General features: G+C 23.3%; 1 protein-coding gene across 1 annotated transcript in view; it reads left to right on the top strand.

Moving 5' to 3' along the window:
• The first annotated feature begins 1,223 nt into the window (after positions 1-1,223).
• shot (dystonin-like protein short stop) overlaps positions 1,224-22,742 on the top strand; it is a 120,220-nt gene continuing 98,701 nt past the window's right edge. Inside the window, 1 exon segment of the mRNA XM_089175266.1 lies at positions 1,224-1,378. The gene's annotated coding sequence lies outside the window, so the exon portion shown is untranslated.

Raw genomic sequence — 22,742 nt, 5'->3', positions numbered from 1 at the left:
AAAGGGTTAGTTAACCCTTACAAATGTTCATCTTGTCCAACAAAAAGGTTCTCAAGTAACAAGTATAAGGGCTGCAAAACTGGTCAGTCAAAATATTCAATTTAAAACTGTCATCTTAAAAAAGATTCTCACCCCAATTATATAAATAAAAAATAATATAATAATAATAACAATAGTACAATATAATATATATTGTATATCGTAAATAATAGTGTAGTAGTTATAATAATATTAGTAGTGGTGATGGTGGTAGAGGGGGGTTTGAGTTTAGAACGAGTGAGAGTGAGTGGTTTAGGAATTATAGAAAATGATTGGAGTGGTAGGGGAAGGTGTGAGAGGTGGGGTGAAATGGTAAAGTGGAGGGGATAGAAATACTGGGTGGGCGTTAGTGTCGTTCATTCGAGTGCAGTATGTTGCGAGACATAGTGGTTAAAACGTTGGAGCAGCGACACTTTAAACGCGTGTCCTCTCATTATATTATTTCTCATTTTCAATTATTATTATTATTTTTTTCCCCCTTTATTTAATAGTTTTTTCTAATTGGTTAATTCCTCATTTTTTTTATATCTCATAGAAATTGACATAATCGATTTCTTTTCTCCCCACCACCACCACCACCACCACCACTTCCAGTTACATGTTTACCCCTTCCACATTTATTATTTATATTTTCAATCAATTTTATTTTATTTTTTGTCAGTGCCATAATTCTCTTCTCGATAAAAAAAAAAAATAATAAACTTGCCCGAGTATTGTTCTTTTTTTTTTAATTATTTTATTGTCAATCACAGTGTTTGTTGTGTTCAGTGAGTGATAAAAAAAATCAACATTTTTTTTATAAACATAAATAAAAGTGAAATATTTTAACCATTTTTTTATTTTGTTTAAATATACATATATGTATTCGATATATATATATAAAAAATTACAATTGACAAATAAGAAGTGAGAAATAAATGTTTTGAAATATTGCAACGTGACACGTGTGACACGTGCGTGTTTGAAACAACACCATTTTATAATTTTTTTTTTTTTTAAATCGAATTAACTCGTTCTTTTTAATATTTTTTTTTTTTTCGTGCGTGCATACGTGTACATATGTGTATGTGTGTGTAGTTGTTTATTCGTGTACGTGTTTATTATAACACAGGTGTATAATTGGTTTTTTTTCTTTTTTTTTAGATTTTCTTTCATTCTCTTCTCTCTTTTTCTAACTCAACAAATTGTGTGAGTTCTTAAAAATGATGGAAAGAGAGTGAGAGAGAAAAAGATAAATAGATAGAAGAGATTAAGTCGTTTGATTATTATACGATGCACGAAACGTTTATGAGTCACGTTTCGTACGACTTATGTGTATCTTTTACCTGCAATATGTAAGGCATGTGTTTCTTTTTATTTCATTTTATTTCATTTTGGTTATACATTTATATTAATCTTATTTTTGTTTTACATACCAATCGTTTGTCATCTCTCTCGTTTTTTTTTTTTTAATACTTAAATATTTATCTTTATTATTATTAATTTTTTTTTTTGAAGTAGAAGGTGTCTCATTTCGTATCTTAAAATACATTCACACGTATGATAATATTATTTAAAATTAAAAATTCACATGCGTGATAATAATATTATTTAAAATTAAAATTTGTTATATTAGGAGGTGTAATATTGTGCATAGGATTACAATAATTATTTATAATATGTTGGGAATACAAAATAATTTATTTTTTTTTTTTTTTTGGTAAATATAATTACAAATCAAAGTATTTTTTTATTTTTTTTTATTTTTATGCAAAGAATATGTACACAATCTTTTAATATTTATTTTATATTCTTTGACAATTTTAAATTATTTTGTTTTCATATATGAAATAAAATAAATAAAGAATTTATTATTAATATATTTATTAATAATTTGTAATATTATATAATTTATTGTAATATAATATAATTCAATATAAATGACATTATTGAATTTATTATATAAATTATATATATCTTATAAAAATTATATTAATTATATTATATTATATAAATTAAATATAATAATTATAATTTATTATTTTATTGTATTTAATGCAAATAATTTATTAAATTATTTTGCTTTACATTCTTTGATAACCATAAATCATTTTTTTTCATATATGCAAAAAAAAGATATAGATTATAATTTATTATAAAAGAGTTTATTTAATAATTTATATTATTATAATTTATTATAACATAATATAAATAACATTATTGAATTTATTATATAAATTAAATATAATAATTATAATTTATTATTTTTTTTATTTAATGCAAATAATTTATTAAATAATTTATTTTACATTCTTGGATAACCTTAAATCATTTTTTTTTTTCATATATGCAAAAAGAAGAAAGAATTTATTACTAATATATTTATTAATAATTTATGTTATTAAAATTTATTATAACATAATATAAATAACATTATTTAAAAAGTCAAAAATGTATATTTTTATTTTTTTTATTTTATAGAAATAATACGTGCACAATTTTTTATTATTTATTTTCACATTCTTTCAAACTCATAAATCATTTTTTGTTTTTTCCATATATGAAAAACAAAACAGAAAGAAACAATATATTATTAATAATAATATTACAACAATAGAATATATATTATAGAATATATATATATATATATATATATATATATATATATATATATATATATATATTTTTTAGTATATGTAAGAACACGTGTATGATTTTTATTTAAAATTTTTTTTTTTTTTTGTTAAATATTTTTAATTGATCAATTTAATTGGTTTGTAAAAATACATTGTTTTTCGTACATTTAAGATAAAATTTCGAGAAAGAGTAGAAGAGTTATATTCGGATAAATTTCTAACCAGTTGTGTGAAGGTAGGACGACATAGTTCGTCCAGGTAGGAGAGTAGAGATACCTGCTCGAGGTCGTGGCTATATACCTCGAGGGGAGAAGGAACAAACGAAGGGAGAGAAGGGAAAGAAACGTGGCTCTTGTGGCCGGCCGGTTTTCTACCATTAGAAAGACTGAGATAGAAACATAGAACACTCTCTAACACACAACCTAAAACACTTCTATATTACACACACATGCATACACATATATTCATACACACCTTCATACATAACTCATCATAGTTTGATGATAGGAACCTTTGAAAAGAATAACAAAACAAAATTTCAACCCTTTTTCATTTTTATTGTTTTATTTTAACTCGTTTGAATAATCTTCCCCCCCCCCCCCCACCACCACCCCATCAACCCTATCACCAACACTACTATCAACTCAATACACGATTTGTAGAGTTCAGTTTTTCTTTTTTTATCGGTTAGATTAGAATTTTTTTGGGCCTTACGAACCTGTTTTGTCGAATTCAAATGAAATTTTTGTTTTGTTTTTTTTTTTTTTAATTTGTTTAAACATTTTTAAGAGAAATGTTTGTTGCAATTTATGTTTGTTTTTTTTTTTTTTTTTTTTTTTTTTTAATGTTTTGAGGTTTGCAAATATTGTAAAATTGTTTTTTTCTTTTAAACAAAATACGGAAATAAGAAAAATAATATGAAATAAGGTCAAAGTGTTGGTTTGTATGGAAAATAAAATTTGACTTACATTAGGATTTTAATTGATCATTTTCCATTAATCATTTTCCACGGCTTCTTTATTTCTTAACTTGTATATATATATATATATATGTATATTTATTACTTACACGTAAGTTTTAAATATTCAACACTATGGAATACTATTTTACACACTTTCCAAGTAGAAGAAGTTTCTCTTTTGATTGAAATTAGAATGGAAATTGACCTTATTTCCTTGAAAACTTCTTTATCATTCCGTATCTTTATCCGTGGGATTTTTTTCTTTACCTTTTTTTCTTTTTAGATTTGGAGGATAGCCAAAGAAACAGAAAAAAAAGAAAAAGCAAGGTGTAGATAAAAAGAAATCATTTAAAAAAAAAAACCCCCACAAACAGTTTAGGTCAAAAGTGTTTTATTTTTCTATTACATGATTCTAATTTGTTTGCAATTTTTATTATATATGTAAAATAATATTGAATTTTTTGAAATTGTCAAATTAAATAAATAAAAAAAAAATAAATTAAAAAATCGTGTATAATAATTTAATTAATATATAAAATCACAATAATTAAATTTTGATTATTACATAGTTGTTAATTATAATTCTATGGAAATGAATTATGATAGAGTTATAATATATTATAAATAAAAAATAATTATTTATAAAAATTCTACACTTTTTTTATAATCATATAACAATTGAAATTTATTTCAATATATTAGTAGTAAGTAGTAGTAAGTGGGTTTTTGTTGTATGCCCTGTTATTTCAATATTTTATATTGATTTATCAAAACATTCCAAAATGATTTTCCATTTAACTTTTTAAATGTCAACGTCGAAATTCTGAAATTCCAAAAATTCTGTTTAGGTTTGATGATTCATCTGACAATTCTTTTCTTTTCACGATAAAAGGGTTCTTTAAGAAACTAAGTTAAGCCTCTAGGGTTTAATGCAGACAAATCCCTTGTACCCATGACAATTAGTTTTTGGAAGAAAGCCTAAATAAATATAGTTATCTAAAAGATTTAGAATTTATTTGTGTTTATCTTTTAAAGATGAGACAGTGTGTATCTGTTGTACGTGTTTACACACTGTATTTGTCTGAGTCTGTGTTTTATTTATTTTTTTATTTTGTAAACCTATTTTGAGAATGTATTTTGCTGAAAGGTAAAGTGGTAAATTAGTACGATTAGATAGAAAGAAATAGTAATAGTAAGGTAGACCACACACGTATTATACTTAAGCAGGTATCTTGTCAAGGCTGTTTTAAATGGTAGAAAAGTTAAACCGACCTCCTTATAAATCCTAGTTTAACTTTTGTTCGTACGTGTTACGTTTGATCACACATCACACGTTCATTGCTATTATTTTTTTATTTTTTTTTTATTTTGAATGTAATCGATGATTTATTAGAAAATATTATTCGAAATAAATGAATGTTTGAAAAGTAGTGTAAAAACAAAAAATATATTTCAAAATAGAAAATACACAGTATTTAAATTAATTTTATATTAGGAAAACGATAAAAAATTATAATAGGAAAAATTTGATTAGAAAAATATTTAGAAATATTATAAATAAATAACACACACACACACACACATTGATAAATAATTATACAGACATATAGATAAAACTAGAAATTTTCTATTAAAAAAAATTTTTTTTTGTTAAAGACAAAGTTATCGTATTATACAAAAAAAATAATATATTTTATTATAGATTATATATTACTTTTAATTTATATTAATAATATTATTATATTTAATATTTTATAATATTTAAAATATATAATTATTAAATGTAATAATATTAATATTATAATATATATACTATAAATATTATAATATTATATATAATTATATATATAAATAATTTAAATAATAATTAAAAATAAATTAATATAATTATTATATAATATATATATATTATTAATAATATATAATATAATAATAATATAAAGTAATAATATAAATATAATAATATTACAATAGTAATATTATTATATTTAATAATAATATTATATATTATATATTATTTTTAATTGTAATAAATAATTTATTCTCGTGATAAATGAACTTTTCATAAATAGATTACAAAACAAAGAATATATTTCAAATAAAATACACACATTATAAAATAAATTAATTAATAATACATCATAGGAAAAGTATTGATAATAAAAATATGTAGAAATATTATAAATAAATTACACATACACACACACACACACACACACACACACACACACACACACACACACATGTACATAATGATTAGATAAAACTGTAAACTTTCTATTTAAAATTTGTTTTTAAATATAGAAAATCATCGTACATTCAAAAATAATATATTTTATTATATATCATTTAGAAAATAATTAATATTAAAAATAAAATTGAATACAAAATGATGAATTTCATAATCCACATATACCAACGTGGAAAATGATACGTTTCCTTTAAATACCTGTCTCATAATTTACTTTCTAATACCTTTTCTTTAACATCTTACGTGATCTTTTCTTTTTCTTTTTTCTTCTTTTCTTTTTTTTTTTTTAAATAAAAATAAGAGTTTTAGAAAAACGTGTAATATGAACGTTTGTAATAATAGAAAGACAACAAAAAAAAAAAAAAAGAAACAAATTGTCTACTTAAAGTAATTTGTTGAATATTTCATTATACTTTAGATAAATTTCCATTTTCGAATGGCATTTGAAGTATGAAAACGATTGCACCAACACACTAATGCTCATCCTCTCTCTCTCTCTCTCTCTCTCTCTCTCTCTCTCTTTCTTTTTTTCATACAAAGCGTGATTTAATTATAGAACAAACGCTCAAGAGAAACAACCTAATGAATTTTCCATCTCGAATTTACTATTCGTTACTTCAATCGTTATTTAATTTTTTTTTTCTATTATTACTATTATTACTATTATTACTATTATTATTATTATTATTATTTAATTGAATGTTAACAAATAAAAACATTTCTCTTCATAATAAAAAAACTATCACATTTTTCAATTACATTTAATATTTGTATGACACATGCAAGTTGAATTTTTTTCAATACACTCTTATTCACATACACATATTAACAAATACACGTTCACATATACACATTACACAGAGACACATTTTAATTCATGTTTAATTAATTTGAACAATTCATTTGTTAACAAATTATTCAAACGAAATATGAAATGATTGAATTAATAAATATCAGTTAAATGATTAAAGATTTCATCTTTATCAGTCAAATGATTCTTATCAGTCAAATGATCCTTATCAGTCAAATGATTGTCCTTATCAGTCCTATCAGTCAAATTGATTTGAAGATTTTGATCGAAGTGTAAATTCAAATTCCAAAAGCAGAAGATGAAATGAAAAGCAATTCGTGTTCAGTTGAAAGGATTCATTTCAAAATTCACATTGTGAACTAGTTTAAACTATTTTCTCCTATAGATAGAAGAAAGGGGAGTAGGGATAGGGAAAGGATTGTGTAACAAGAACTTTGCAATCCTAGACAAGGTAATATAGTATTACGATTAGAGTTAGGAAATTAGTTTGAAACGTTTCGTGCGAGTTTCAATGGTACGACTAGGTACCTAAAATACACGTACTGTAGTAGTAAATAAACCTTTAAGGTAAAGGGCTAAGTACAAAACCCTAATTTCGAAAATGCATACATACTCAAAATATTCGAATTATTTTCAAAATGTAATTGTAATTTTTTGCATTAGTTTTCTAAATCAATTCGAAATGGTTTTTTTTTATGATTTGGAAGATAGGGGTTTAATATTTTATAAATAAATTAAAGATTTGTATTAATAATAAATTTATAATATAATTTAAATTATATAATAAATATAAAATTAAAAATAATATAAATATAAGGAAGATTTAAGGACAGGTTTAATATTTTATAAATAAATTAAAGATTTGTATAAATAATAAATTTATAATATAATTTAAATTATATAATAAATATAAAATTAAAAATAATATAAATATAAAGAAGATTTAAGGACAGATTTAATATTTTATAAATAAATTAAAGATTTGTATTAATAATAAATTTATAATATAATTTAAATTATATAATAAATATAAAATTAAAAATAATATAAATATAAGGAAGATTTAAAGACAGGTTTAATATTTTATAAATAAATTAAAGATTTGTATAAATAATTAATTTATAATATAATTTCAATATAATAAATATAAAATTAAAAATAATATAAATATAAGGAAGATTTAAGGACAGGTTTAATATTTTATAAATAAATTAAAGATTAGTATTAATAATAAATCTAATATATAATTTAAATTATATAATAAATATAAAATTAAAAATAATAAAAATATAAGGAAGATTTAAAGACAGGTTTAATATTTTATAAATAAATTAAAGATTATTATAAATAATAAATTTATAATATAATTTCAATATAATAAATATAAAATTTAAAATAATGTAAATAATAAAAAAATAAAATTAAAAAAAGGCAATATAAATTTTACAAAAATAAATTAGAAAGGTTTATAAATGAATTGTAAAATATTTTGCATTGATTTTTAATTTTATAAATAAAAATAAAAATAAAGCATCAGATAAATTTCGAATGAGAATGTAAAAAAAAGTAATAAAATTAAATTTAATTTTAGTTAATTATATTCTTGTTTGTATACTAAACGATTTTAGTTTTCCCATAGGTTTCTCTTATTAATTTTGACGATGATTAACAAGTGCCTGTGAATTCTTAGAAGTCAAACTAAAAGAAACTAAAACACCACCGTTCCTGTTCAATTTGTAAAACACGAATTCCTTTTTTTATTTTTCTTGTTACGTTCCACTATTTCAAATAGATTTAAATTTTCGTGTGTATGTGTGTTTCATATTTTTGTTATTCTGTAATAACTATAATCCGTATATATAAACCCATATAAATAGGATTAAATTTATGTTATTTTAATGGTAGTTAAATATTCTACCTGCGTTCGACCTTTGCTTCTTCTTCTTCTTTCCTTTTTTTATTTTTTTGACTCACATGCTTACGTCATAGAAAAAAAGAATCTCGTTAAAAAAAAAAAAGAATTCGCTTATAGGAATAATTTGTTTGATAAAAAATCAAAGAAACAACATTTCATTTAAATTTGACAGAAGAACCAAAATTTTCCTATCCTTTTTTAAAATTAAATAAAAAAAATATAAATATTTTAACAAATGCTGTATCTTTTACATTTCCTTGACATACTATAAACTAACATACACACACACACAAAACTGTATGTATATAAAAAAATGTATGGTATGGAGAAGAAAGAGGCGGGTTAGGTGATAATGTTCGATGATAAAGAAAATATCTCACATGAGTTCCGGCAGACAGTGACGTAAATTCCAAATGAGAAACTCATATGAATGTGCAATAAAAAAAAAAAAAAAAGAAGAAGAAGGAAAAAAGAGAAAGAGAAAGAAAGAGAAAGAATATTGATGACGTAGGACGGATATGGAAATGTTACGAGTTTCACCATAACAGATCATCTCATCGATACCATACCCCCCTCCTTACCACCATGTATATATGAACTACATATTTAACCAGTATAATAATCAGGATTACGATTATCATCTTAAGGTTTAATAATTCAAGGTGTGTTCAATTCAAATCTTGATAAGAATCTTTTCATTTGATATTTAAAAGGTTATGTTTTTTTTCTTTTAAATTTACCGCCAAAATTAAAGAGGTGGAAGTTGTCAGAATATTTCTAATTTTTATTTTATTTTAATAATAATTTATTTAATTTTTGTTATATAACATTTGTTATTTTAACGTTTATTCGATTTAACTGATAACTTTTGTTTTTTTATTTAATTAAACATATGTGCGATTTTTGTATAAATTTTTCTATCCATTGAACTTAATAATTAATAATTTATTTACAAAATAAACAAAAACATAATTATTTTATTTACTAAATAATTAAATATTATATACTTAAGTATACTTAACATTTAATTGTATAATACAATAATTAATTTTAAATATAACCTATAAAATAAAACATATATTTACCATTAACTTGTACTAACTACATTAATCAAATCATCAACTATTAAAATTATGTTCTCATAAATCAAATCTCATAATTTATTTGATACAAATATTAAATTTGTATTAAATAATATAATGTATAAAATATATATAATTTATAGTGTATAAAATAATATAATTAATAGAATTTACTATTTTAAAAATGTTATATAACAATACATAACATTTTATATTTATTTTTTTACATTTATATTAAATTTAATGAATAAATTTTATTCTTCTAATTAATCAAACATATATAACTACACACTTAAATATTAAATACTACAATTAATTTTTCATATAACCTATAAGATAAAACATATATTAACCATTAACCTGTATTAACCGTTAGAATAATCAATTATTAAAATCATGTTCAATGTGGGTATAAAAATACAGGAAATATAGATGACTAGGACAATAAACGGTTTATTAGTATGCGGGTTTATCCGTTATAATAAATACATATTGTTAGATAACCTAAAAACTTGTGAACATGTAGTTTGTTAACCGGTATTTAAAAGTAACAAGATATTCGGTTAGATCAATCAAACTAAGATTTGAAGAGACATAAGAGACATAATTCTCACAGTTAGTCTTCCTAACCGTGGGCGAACTGGTCTGGGCAGGGCACAAGACACAACGCACTTAGGGTAGGGCTGTCGAGAACGTTGGGCAGGGCTACTAAACGCGTTCCTTACTTCACTAGCTTTCTTTCTTTCTTTCTTCCTTCCTTACTTACCTGTTACCTTCCTTGTTTTCTTGCATGACTACCTATCTGCCTACCTGTACTAGCTACTGTCATTCCAATATCTTCCTTTTTGTTTATTTTTTATATACTTCTTTTCTATATCAACATTGTTCATAGGTTATGTCATAATTATCATCCTTTAGAATTCATGTATTTTTAGATTATTCATTTATTTATTTATTTATTTATTTATTTATTTATTTTTGATAATTAATTATTTTTTATATATTAATATAAGATAATAATACATGTTACACACATACATATATATCAATATGTTAAATTGTACTAATAAAAACAATTAAGTTCACTTCGATTGATTAATGGCACACCTTTGTGTACTTTACAGTCCATTGTAACTTCAAACCCCACGTATCTTTTTATGTCCTTTTTTTTATTTCTTTTTAACAATTATTATCCATCTTGTCATCCATTATTTTATTTCATTCATACATCCTCTTTTTCTGTTGATTCTTTTATATTTTTCTATTTGTTTTTTTTTTCTTTTTTTTTTTTTTATTTCTTCTTCTTACCTCATGGTCTCCCACGTTGTATTACAAACGGGGCCCCATACCTAACCATTTATGGATCGATCGTCATACACTTTTACTCGTCACTTATAGCAATTCAAAAATCCTTTCTTTTTCTTCTTCACTATGGTTGTCATCCTTATATTTTAGTATTTCTATACTAACCTCAAAAAATTATTCAAAGTAACATAACCTAATATATCTTGAAATACATAATTATACATAATACATAAATACAATATGTGTATGTATGTGCGTTTGTTAGTACACGTAATTAAAATAAGATACTTAGTATTCTACACTAACCTCAAAAAATAATTCATATAATGTAACATAACCTAATAATATATTTTAAAATACATAATTATACATAAAATACATAATAATATTGAATTACATAATTATAACATGTGTATTTGTGTGTATTAGTACATATAATTAAAATAAGATACTTAATTAGATGTAACATAACCTAATATATCTTAAAATATATAATAACATTAATACATATTAATAATAATAAGTATAAAATTAAACAAAAAATATAACATCTGTTAACACACATAATTAAAATAAAAAAATAAAAATGATTAAAATAAAAATTAGAAATTCAATTTTGATATATCCTCCAATAAAATTAGGTTATGTGAATTGTAAGTGGTTGTTAGAAGGTTAGAAAGAGACAGAGTTACTTGAATAATAATTATGCAAATTATTATTATACTTAACTTGTTATATTCAATAACTATAAAACCAAGAACATAATTTTAATAAGAAAATGATAGAAATAAAAATTAGAAATGAAATTTTGATATATCTTCCAATAAAATTAGCTGATTGGGAGTGGTGGTGGGGGAGAGGATAACTATGAAACCAAGTAGAACACATTCTTCGATAAGTTTGCGTTAAGTTTAGAGGTTTGGTGAGTAAGTCCCCGTAGAATCAAGTTGAGAGGAGGACCCGTTATGCGGCTGCTTGCAAGAATGCCACCGTACCGGACAACACCCCTTTCTCCCCCCTTCACCACCCCTCTTACGACCTGTCCCACCTTCCTCTTTTTTTTTACTCTTTCAATTCTTTTTCGGTTTCCTTTTAAATTCAATTCTTCGAATACGTTTATTCAAATTCAACGAAAAATTTTTATTTGAATTTTGAATGTTTATATCTAATTCAATTTCTAATGTAATTTTAATATCTTTTATTTTATTCAATTTTAATTTCATCGTTTAATTTAATTTTATTGTTAATTTTTATTTGACTTGATTATTGATTATTAATTATTAATAAGAATTTGATTTAGTTTCATTTTATTTGGATCAATTTAAATAATTAATTAAGGTTGTAGAAACTATTTCATTCATGACTGAATTGAAATGAACTATTTCATTCATACTATTATTCATTCATTCATACATACATTCATTCATAAATTCATTAATAATATATTCTTTTCTACTTTTAATTCAATTACAACCTAGTTCACACGTTCGATTAAAAAATACGAGTTCAATTTTATGCACAATTCAACTTTGTTCTAATTTATTATCAAAAAGTACAAAGAGGTTTCTCGATATTAAATGCTGCACCCCTTTTTCCAAAGGGTTGGTAGTATTTGATATGACTTATCATCAATCATAGTTATCGAATATTAATGGGGTTGAATTTCAAGTGAAATAAATTAGAAATTCTTTGTTTTATTTTCTTTTTCTGTATTTTCTGTTAGTATTTTTTACATGATAATGATAATGATGATTATGATAATGATGATGATGATGATGATGATCGGTAATGACTCAAGACAATACTCTGCTGTGTCTCTCATGACTTCTATGTTACGAGTTTCCTTCCGGTATAGTCGTCAGAGTTTTAAACAATGCGTAACGGTTAACAACGTGATACACGTGTCGTTTTTATTTCTATTCTTCATATTTCTTTTTATTTTTTCTTATTTTGCATTAAATGAAGGATACAAAAATAATATTGGTAATAGTATTTAAGAAAATTGGTAATTTTATCATAAATAAATATAATTTACATATTGAATTTTATGAAAAATAATTTGAAAATACAGAACCGTTCTATTATACATCTTTTATGTATGTAGACTTAAACAAATAATTAAATTTTATTTTTATTTTTATTATTATTATTATTATTATTATTATTAAATAAAAATAAATCACCAAACAAAATTCGTGATAATCAACACACTTTCTAAACAAATCAATTAAATATAATTCACCTAATCGAGCACCCAATACTCTAATAAATTTAAAATAGAATAATAATAAATGAATACTAAAATAAATAAAAATAATAATAATTAAAAAATATCACAATTAAAAAGAATGAACCATCAAAAATATAAACACAATAAATAAAACATGAATTAGACACATATATCTGAATGAATTTTCTCATACACACACCCCACTCTTATTCCCAAGCATAATATTCCATTTTCACACTAGTAAATGATAGATTTAAGATACACAAAAATTAAAACACAAAGAAAAAGAAGAAGAAGAAGAAGAAGAAGAAAATAAAAAAAAACCCTTTCAAACCAAAAAGAAATACAAAGAAAACGAAACCGTGTACATACATTTTACGCACTTTCTCTCGAACTTTCTACGCGGGCGGTAAAATCACGAGAAAGAGTAGAAGAAGAGGGGTGAAGTGGGGGTGATGGGGTGAGGTAAAAGGAAAGGGGGAAAAGAGGATGCGTCTCGACGTGTATTCCGTCTTGAGGGGTGGGGTATGGGGAAGAGTATTAGGGTACAACTTCGTACACACATTCACTCACTCACTCACTCACTAACATGCACATATGTACATATGTATATATACACAAGAGACATTCTATTTTCTATTCGCATCTAATTCCGGCAGGCGAGAGTAGAAAGAAAAAGAATAAGAATAAAAGGAACAAGAAAATAAGAAGAAGGAGAAAGAGAAGAAACTTGGTGCACATCTCACCGCGTCGCCGAGTTCGCGGCACTCGGAAGACTCTCGACGACTCCGTCTTGTCCAGGATCTATAGATAGATGTCTTTCTTCAGTCCCTCCTTCCTCCTCCTCCTCATCCTCCTCCACCTTCTCTTCTTCTTCTTCTTCTTCTTCTTCTTCATTTACCTCATACTCACTTGCATCCCTCAACTTCATTCTTCTCATCTTCTTTCACCTTCTTCTTCTTCTTCTTCTTCTTCTTCTTCTTCTTCTTCTTCTTCTTCTTCTTCTTCTTCTTCATTCTCTTTTCATCTTTCTCTTCACAATCATCAACTTCATTTTCTAGCTCACGTTGCTGTTCACACTTCTTAACTTCATTCTTCTCATCTTTCTCTTCAACTTTTTTTTTTACACCCATTCAACTTCATTTTCATACTCACATCTTGCAACTTCATATTCTTCCTCACACCTTTCAACTTCATCTTCTTCCTTATTTTTATTCTCACACCTTTCAACTTCATCTTCCTACACATTTTCATCCTCACACCTTTCAATTTTATATTCCTTTTCATTTTCATCCTCACACCTTTCAGCTTCATCTTCCTACTCATTTTCTTCTTCACACCTTTCAACTTCATCTTCCTTCTCATTTTCATCCTCACACCTTTCAACTTTATCTTCCTACACATTTTCATCCTCACACCTTTCAACTTCATCTTCCTATTCATTTTCTTCCTCATTTTCTTCTTCACACCTTTCAACTTCATCTTTCTACACATTTTCTTTTTCACACCTTTCAACTTTATATTTTCTTCCTCAAACTTTTCAACTTCATATTTCTCTTCATTTTCTTCTTCATATTCTTCCTCACACCTTTCAATTTCATATTCCTTTTCATTTTCATCGTCACACCTTTCAACTTCAATTTCATCTTCACACTTTTCAACTTCATTTTCTTCTTCATTTTCATCGTCACACTTTTTAACATCATTTTTCATCTCATTTTGTTGGTCACATTTGTCAACTTCATCTTCAACTTTGTATTAGTTTCACCTACACAGTATTCTAACTTTTCATTTACTTTCTCGTTAATTTTGTTTGTTCTTTTTGTTCTCATTCTCTTTCTAACCCTTTCTCTCTATTTCTCTGTCTGTCTCTTTCTTTTATTTTTATTTTTTTTCTCTTTCTCCCTGTGTGTCTCTGACTTAACTATGAATCTATTTATCTATTTCAAGCTGTTACTATATTCTCAGCTTCGAACTGGTTTCTAATTGCATCTCGTAGTTTCAGAGTTTAATATCCTTTCAAATTATCATACACTAAATTTGTCTACTTTAATTTCTACTACATTTTTATTCTTACTTATTGTTTCTATTTTTGTTCTTAACAATCATAGTTAATATTGAAGATTATTTTTGATAATTAATATTGCTTCATATAACGAATAACAATTATAATTTGTTATAATAACAAGTTTTACATTTATTACATAGAAATATATCAAATTAAATTGAATAATATTTTCAGTATAAATAAAAATAATAATTTATTATAAAATAATACATTTTACAATTAACACATAAATAACATCATTAAATAAAATGAAAATCTATATTATCTTAAATAACATTAATAAATTTCAGTTTTAACGTTTACAAATTATTGACGACAATCTTAAACTAATCACACACATACACACATACACGCAACATAGATAGAAATAGAGAATGAGAGTGTGAGTGTAAGTAATAATTTCTCTTTCTACACTCTTTGTTCTGTTTCTGTTTTCCTCTTGAATATTTCCTTTCTCTTTCCGGTCCTCCTGGAAGGAAAGGGAGGACTTTGAATGTCGGTGAAATGACTATGCTTACTGTTGGTTTTGTCAGCTTTGATCTTTGCGCCGTTAAAATACTGTCGCAAGCCTTTATGTGACATTTTCAAGGATTATATCTTAAGTTTGTAGATTGTTTAATCCTTAGTTTCCCACTAGCAAGTTAATTTATTTGCAATATCCGTGTACACTTTGATACAACTCTCTACCCACTACCCCTCCCCTGCCCCCTGCCCCCTGCCCCCCCACCTTCTTTACTTTCTCACGAATATTTTCTTGATTTTTTGTTGTTGTAATATGTTCATAAGTGTCTTCGTAAATTTTCAATGACTATACCCTATACATTAAATCATATTTGATTTACTCACATTTAACAAAACACAATATATTTTTATTAAATGTTTTTTTGTGTAATTAGTATAGTGAATTATTTTTTTTGTATTAAATTAGAATATAATTTTATTTATGTGTAAAAGTATTAATATTTATTAGAAAATAAAATTGACTAAATTATTATTATTATTATTATTATTATAATTATATAAATTTTATTTCAAATAATTTGTAATAATAATAATTAAATAATTTATTAAATTGTTGGATACACTTTTGTAATATTTTGATCAACGATTGAAAGATCAAATTATTTATTATCAATCCTCGTATTTTTTTTTTTTTTTTTTTAAATAATTTTACAATATTAATAATTAAAATTTGGATATTAATTTTAATATGATACAATTGATTATAATAATATAATTAAATATTGTTAATGTGTTTTTGATTAGAATTGAAATATGTAAGATAAGTTTGGATTTTTGTTAAAGTTTTTTGATGAATTCATTTTATTGAAATTAAATAAAAATGAAAATAAAAATGAATTCATTCATTCAATTTGATGAATTGATGTTTGATGAAATGTGTTTGATCGAAATTTTGCAAGGACGTGAAAATTCTTGAATGATAGTCAAGAGAGATTCTTGTTCTAAGGCAAACGTTGTTCTCTCCTGGCACTTTAGTTTAACCTCCACCTTCGAGACATACCGTTAGGTATGCCACGTTTCGAAATCCTTCTCGATGATCTTTTCTTCCTTTCCTATATTATGCATCTACATGCATCTACACGAGCTTCCTAGTTTCCTAACTACCTTAGAAGGTTTTCTCCTTTTTTTTTTTTTTTTAATTATGCATATTATTTAAATCATAGGGTTGAACATTTGTTGCTTTTCAGTACTCACGTGTAACGTAGGTTATATATTTGGTTTATTTTTTTTTTTTTTTTAATATTTTCAAATGACAATGAGATTCAAATATTTCCTGATATTATTTGCACACTTTAATAGATTCTAATCACGTGGGGAAAATGTTTTGTTATTTAAATCATAGGTTTGTAAATTTACGTACAAACGTTTGTACGTGTAACGTAAGTTATACTTGGTTTATTTTTTTTTTTAATATTTTTGAATATTTCCAAATAAGATTAAAATATTTTTAAATATTATTTACATACTATGATAGATTCTAATCAAGTGGGGAAAATGTTTTATTATTTAAATCATAGGATTGTACATTTGTTGCTTTTTGTACTCACATGTAACGTAAGTTATATACTTGGTTTATTTTATTTTAAATATTTTTTAATATTTTCAAATGACAATGAGATTCAAATATTTTGTAATATTATTTGCACACTTTGATAGATTCTAAACAAGTAGGGAAAATGTTTTATTATTTAAATCATAGGATTGTACATTTGTTACTTTTTGTACTCACATGTAACATAAGTTATATACTTGGTTTATTTTATTTTAAATATTTTTTAATATTTTCAAGTGACAATGAGATTCAAATATTTTTTAATATTATAAGCACATTTTGATAGATTCTAAACAAGTAGGGAAAATGTTTTATTATTTAAATCATAGGATTGTACATTTGTTGCTTTTTAGTACTCACCTGTAACGTAAGTTATACTTGGTTTAATTTTATTTTAAATATTTTTGAATATTTCCAAATAAGATTAAAATATTTTTAAATATTATTTACATACTATGATAGATTCTAATCAACTGGGGAAAATGTTTTATTATTTAAATCATAGGGTTGTACATTTGTTGCTTTTTGTACTCACATGTAACATAAGTTATATATTTGGTTTATTTTATTTTAAATATTTTTAGATATTTTCAAATGAGATTAAAATATTTTTAAATATTATTTACATACTATGATAGATTCTAATCAACTGGGGAAAATGTTTTATTATTTAAATCATAGGATTGTACATTTGTTGCTTTTTAGTACTCACGTGTAACGTAGGTTATACTTGGTTTAATTTTATTTTAAATATTTTTAAATATTTTCAAATGAGATTAAAATATTTTCTGATATTATTTGTACACTTTGATAGATTCTAATCAAGTAAAAAATATTTTAAAAATTTTATATATTATTAATAATAATAAATTTTATTACAAAGTGTTTTGTATACACAATTTTATCCATATACTTGCTAAATAATTTTTGGATGTTAAACAATAATGTTACAAATTCTTAAAATAGTCCTAAATAGAAAAAAAAAAAGAAGGAAATCTGAAAGAATATAATAGTGATGACGTTTATCTTGCGGTAACGGGGAGATTACTAAAACTTCCGGTTCACAGTACTAGGAAATGCAAAGAATCATTTGGAAAGTTTACGTCACGATCATATTTTTACTCATACTTAATCAAATACTCAACTCTACAATTATTTTCTCTTTAAATATATACATACATATAAACAAAATTTAAAAATAATAATAAAAAAAAAAAAAAAAATTATCGTCAACCGTGTGCAAGTCGATCTTCGTTCGATTAAAGATTACGTAAACTTACCGAGAAAGTCTCGATCGTAATACTGAGATTATTATTCTCGCTTCGTTTCAACTTGGATCTCATTCTTGCACACACATTCACCAATATATATATATATAATATATCTATATGTAATACTTGTGTATGTGTGTATGTAGTTTCGTACTCGTTATTATTGAACCGTCCTACTTTCGCTCTTTCTACTCGAAAACTAAACTACAATCCTAAAAAACAATAAAAAAAGAAACAAACAAATATAATTCTTTAGATCGAATTAAATTCATTTCAATTTTATACATTTTAGTTTATATACTTTAAAAATATATATATTTAAGGATACTTATATAAACTTTTTTAATTAGGTAGGATTGACAATTTAAAATACACACTTTTATTTATTAATCATTTATTATATTAATATTATATTATATATTATATTATATATAATTAAATTATATATAATATAATATATAATAATGTAATATAAAATAAAATAATTTGTAATAAGATATATATATATATATATATATATATATATATATATATATATATAAATAAATATATAAACACACACATAAATAAAATTTAATAAAATATAAAATATAATAATATATAAATAATAAGAAATAAATTTATTAATAATAATAAAAAATAAAATTTTTATATATATATATCAAATTTTATAATAATATAATATAATATAATAAATAAAATAAAATAATCTATAATAATATATATATATTTTATATATATAAAATAAATATATAAACACACACATAAATAAAATTTAATAAAATATAAAATATAATAATATATAAATAATAAGAAATAAATTTAATAATAAAAATAAAAAATAAAATTATATATAATATAATATATATAATATATATATATATATATATATATCAATATTTAATTTTCCATCGAATAGAATTTTTAGATTTATATTATTCTCAAATATATCATTTTTAATTTTTTTTTAAATATAAATACATTTTCTTTTGTTTGTTAGACCATTTAAAAATCAGACCATTTGGTGGAACGGGGATAAAATAAATAATATTCCTTTATCGTAAAATTATATAAGAAAATAAAAAAGGATAAAAGATAAAAGCATAGTACTTGTTTATAACACGTTCTTTATCGAGCATGACTAACACACTGCACGAAGATATGACTCACCTTGTGTTCGCTCTTCATGAATGGACTTATAAAGACACGGAATGGATTTCGTTTCGGATTCATAGGAAATATTCCTCTCCCATGGTGATGATGATGATAGTAATAGTGATGGTAATGGTGGTTGGTAGTTAGTGGTTCTCACTCTTTTACGAACAAAATTATGAACTTTCTTATTTGGTTGATGCATCTTTTTAGGAAATTGTGACACCAATGAAGTTAATCAACTGATTCTTAGTTTTTCTTACAACACATCACTCTAATTGATTGCAATTTTTTTTTTTTTTTGAAAGGAAGGTAGGTGTAAAAGTGAGGGTGGAGAGTGTGAAGAAATTTATCAGTTCAATCAGTTAATCATTTTTTGTTTTACTTTTTTTTTTTTATTCTCATCGAACAAGTCTGATAATTGATTGAGAAAAAATTTCATTTTTTTTTGTGGTTTGTAAATTCGATGAGTAGGTAGAATCTTCTAACGATGATGATGATGATGATAATGATTTTTTTCTAATTTTTTTTTTTTTTTGTATTTCATCAATGAACAAGTCACAGATAATTTCGTAGATTAAATCATCAGATTAAATTCATCGAATTAAATTAATCATTTCAAATTGAAAATGTTATCATCGTTTCCTTAAAAAAAAAAAAAAAGTGGGTTTGTCAATGATAGAATTAGAAAGATATTTATGAATAAATAATTATATACATATATATATATATATATATATATATATATATAACTAATATTATTAATTAAAATACAATACAATGTAATAATATAATATAAAATAATTTTTAATAATATACATATCATCAAATCAAATTTATATATTTAATTATATATTTATATATTAAATAAGATTTAATTTTTCATCAAATAAAATTTTTAATTAAATTAATAATTTAAAAAATTATTAATTAAAATTAAATAAATATATATTAATAGTAATATAATTTCTAAGTTAAAAAAAAAATACTATAATTAAAAAAAAGGTGTATAATAATTTTTTAAATAAAATAATATGTATATATTAATATAATAAATAATATATTAATATTATATAATAATATTTTATTATATAATTAATATAATAAAATAATATGCAAAATGGTTTGATCTATTCCCCTGAAAAAAATATTAAAAAATAAATAATATTGTTAAAAAATTAATTTTTATTATTATTAAAAAATATATATATATAAATGTATTTTTTATAACACACCTTGCAAAATTGTCTATAAATAAAATCGGCGTTCACTATTCGTTATGCACTGATAAGTCGTTGTTTTTTTTATTTTTTTTTTTTTTTTATTATTATTTTTTACAAAAGTAATACTTACCTAGCTTATTTATGGTTAGTAGTTATCCTTAGCAACTCTCGTTTTACGTAGGAAGTTTTAACAGGTGGCATATGTGTTGAATCAATCACTGTATAACACTTTGTCGTGGTTGTGTGTTGTTGTTGTTGAATATTCTACGGTCCGGAACCAAATGTGACGTAACCCATACTCGATAATCTCGCCCACTAAAGTTGTTTCACGAGATCGACAGGTCGATCAACGTTCATTTTTACATCACACAGATTTTTTTGTATTTATTTATATGAATATTCATATTGAAACCCTTTACAGTTGATCATAACTCGTAAAGTGGATCAAATCTTAATTTAATTACAATTCATTATTTCTTTATTATATAATTATATTTTATTTTATTTTATTATATTTTTTAATTTATTGTACAATATAATTGTTATTTTTTTCTATTAATTTTTCTTTCAATATTTTTTTTTTGTTTATTTAAATTCATTTCAAAGTTCAACAAAGTTCGAACACACGTTCAGTGTATTCATTGTGTCAGATAATTCGTTTATAATTATATATATATTTTATTAATTAATATAATTATTATTCTGTTTTGTCAACAAATTTTTCTTTAAATTTTTCTATTATTTATTTAAATTCATTTCAAAGTTCAACAACATTCAATGTGTTCCCTGTGTCAAATAATTGGTTAGAAATTTCACAACACTGCACCTAGTGATATAATTTTCTAGAAGAAAAAAAATACAGTAATTAAAAAAAAAAAAAGGTGTCTAATTAATTTTTCAATAAAATATTATCCAATGATAGAGATTTGATCGATGATCAAAAGAAATAGAAATGAAATATATAGGATAGATATATAGAAATTGAATATTAATTTAGTAATTTTGTCTAGGGACATTTGATGACTTATATAGGAAAGATTGAAATGTAATTTTTTAATATTGGGAATCGATATTACTGTGATAGGAATCGATTACCGTGGGTCGTTTTCAAAGGACACGACACCCACGTAATACTTGTTTAAAACCAGTGTCGTATGTGTATGTGTTTGTATGTCGATTCACGATTACCATATGGGGGGATACAACATATGCGCGTGAGCGTGAGCGCACACGCTTAGTTCACTTTGGTTGGTGGGTAACAACAACTACCGATCCCACAAGATCGGTTGTTCAAAACTTACTTCAGTCTCGTGTACACGCGTCTCTAGTACGGATCGTCCTGTGTATTTTTATACTTAACAGTTTGTTTCTTCATTTCTTTTTTTCTTTTTTCTTCATCATTAAATTTTGTGTTTCGTTTATTTACTTAACACGAGCTTATCTCGTTTTATTTCATTTCGATAAATCGGAAATTGATCGTTGATCGATTACGATTTTTATTTATAGTTTTTGGGGGATTTTTTTTTGTTTGAAATTAGGTTTGTTATTTATACAGGTGATTATTGTATTGTACTCGTTGAAATTATTTGGGATTTTATATTTAATTTTTATTTAATTTGATTTGAACTGTTGATCGATGATCGGTAACGATTTTTATTTATAATTTTGTTGGGGATTTGTTTTTTATTTTTAAATTAGATTTGTTATTCACACAGATGATTATTTTAATATAATTTTTGTTGAAA

The sequence above is a fragment of the Polistes dominula genome, unplaced genomic scaffold (genome assembly GCF_049000335.1).
Source record: "Polistes dominula isolate Pdom_NZ unplaced genomic scaffold, Pdom_raw_medaka contig_32, whole genome shotgun sequence".
Classification (NCBI taxonomy): Eukaryota; Metazoa; Arthropoda; class Insecta; order Hymenoptera; family Vespidae; genus Polistes; species Polistes dominula.
The sequence above is the reverse complement of the archived record's forward strand: the minus strand, read 5'-3'. Positions and strand labels throughout refer to the sequence as shown.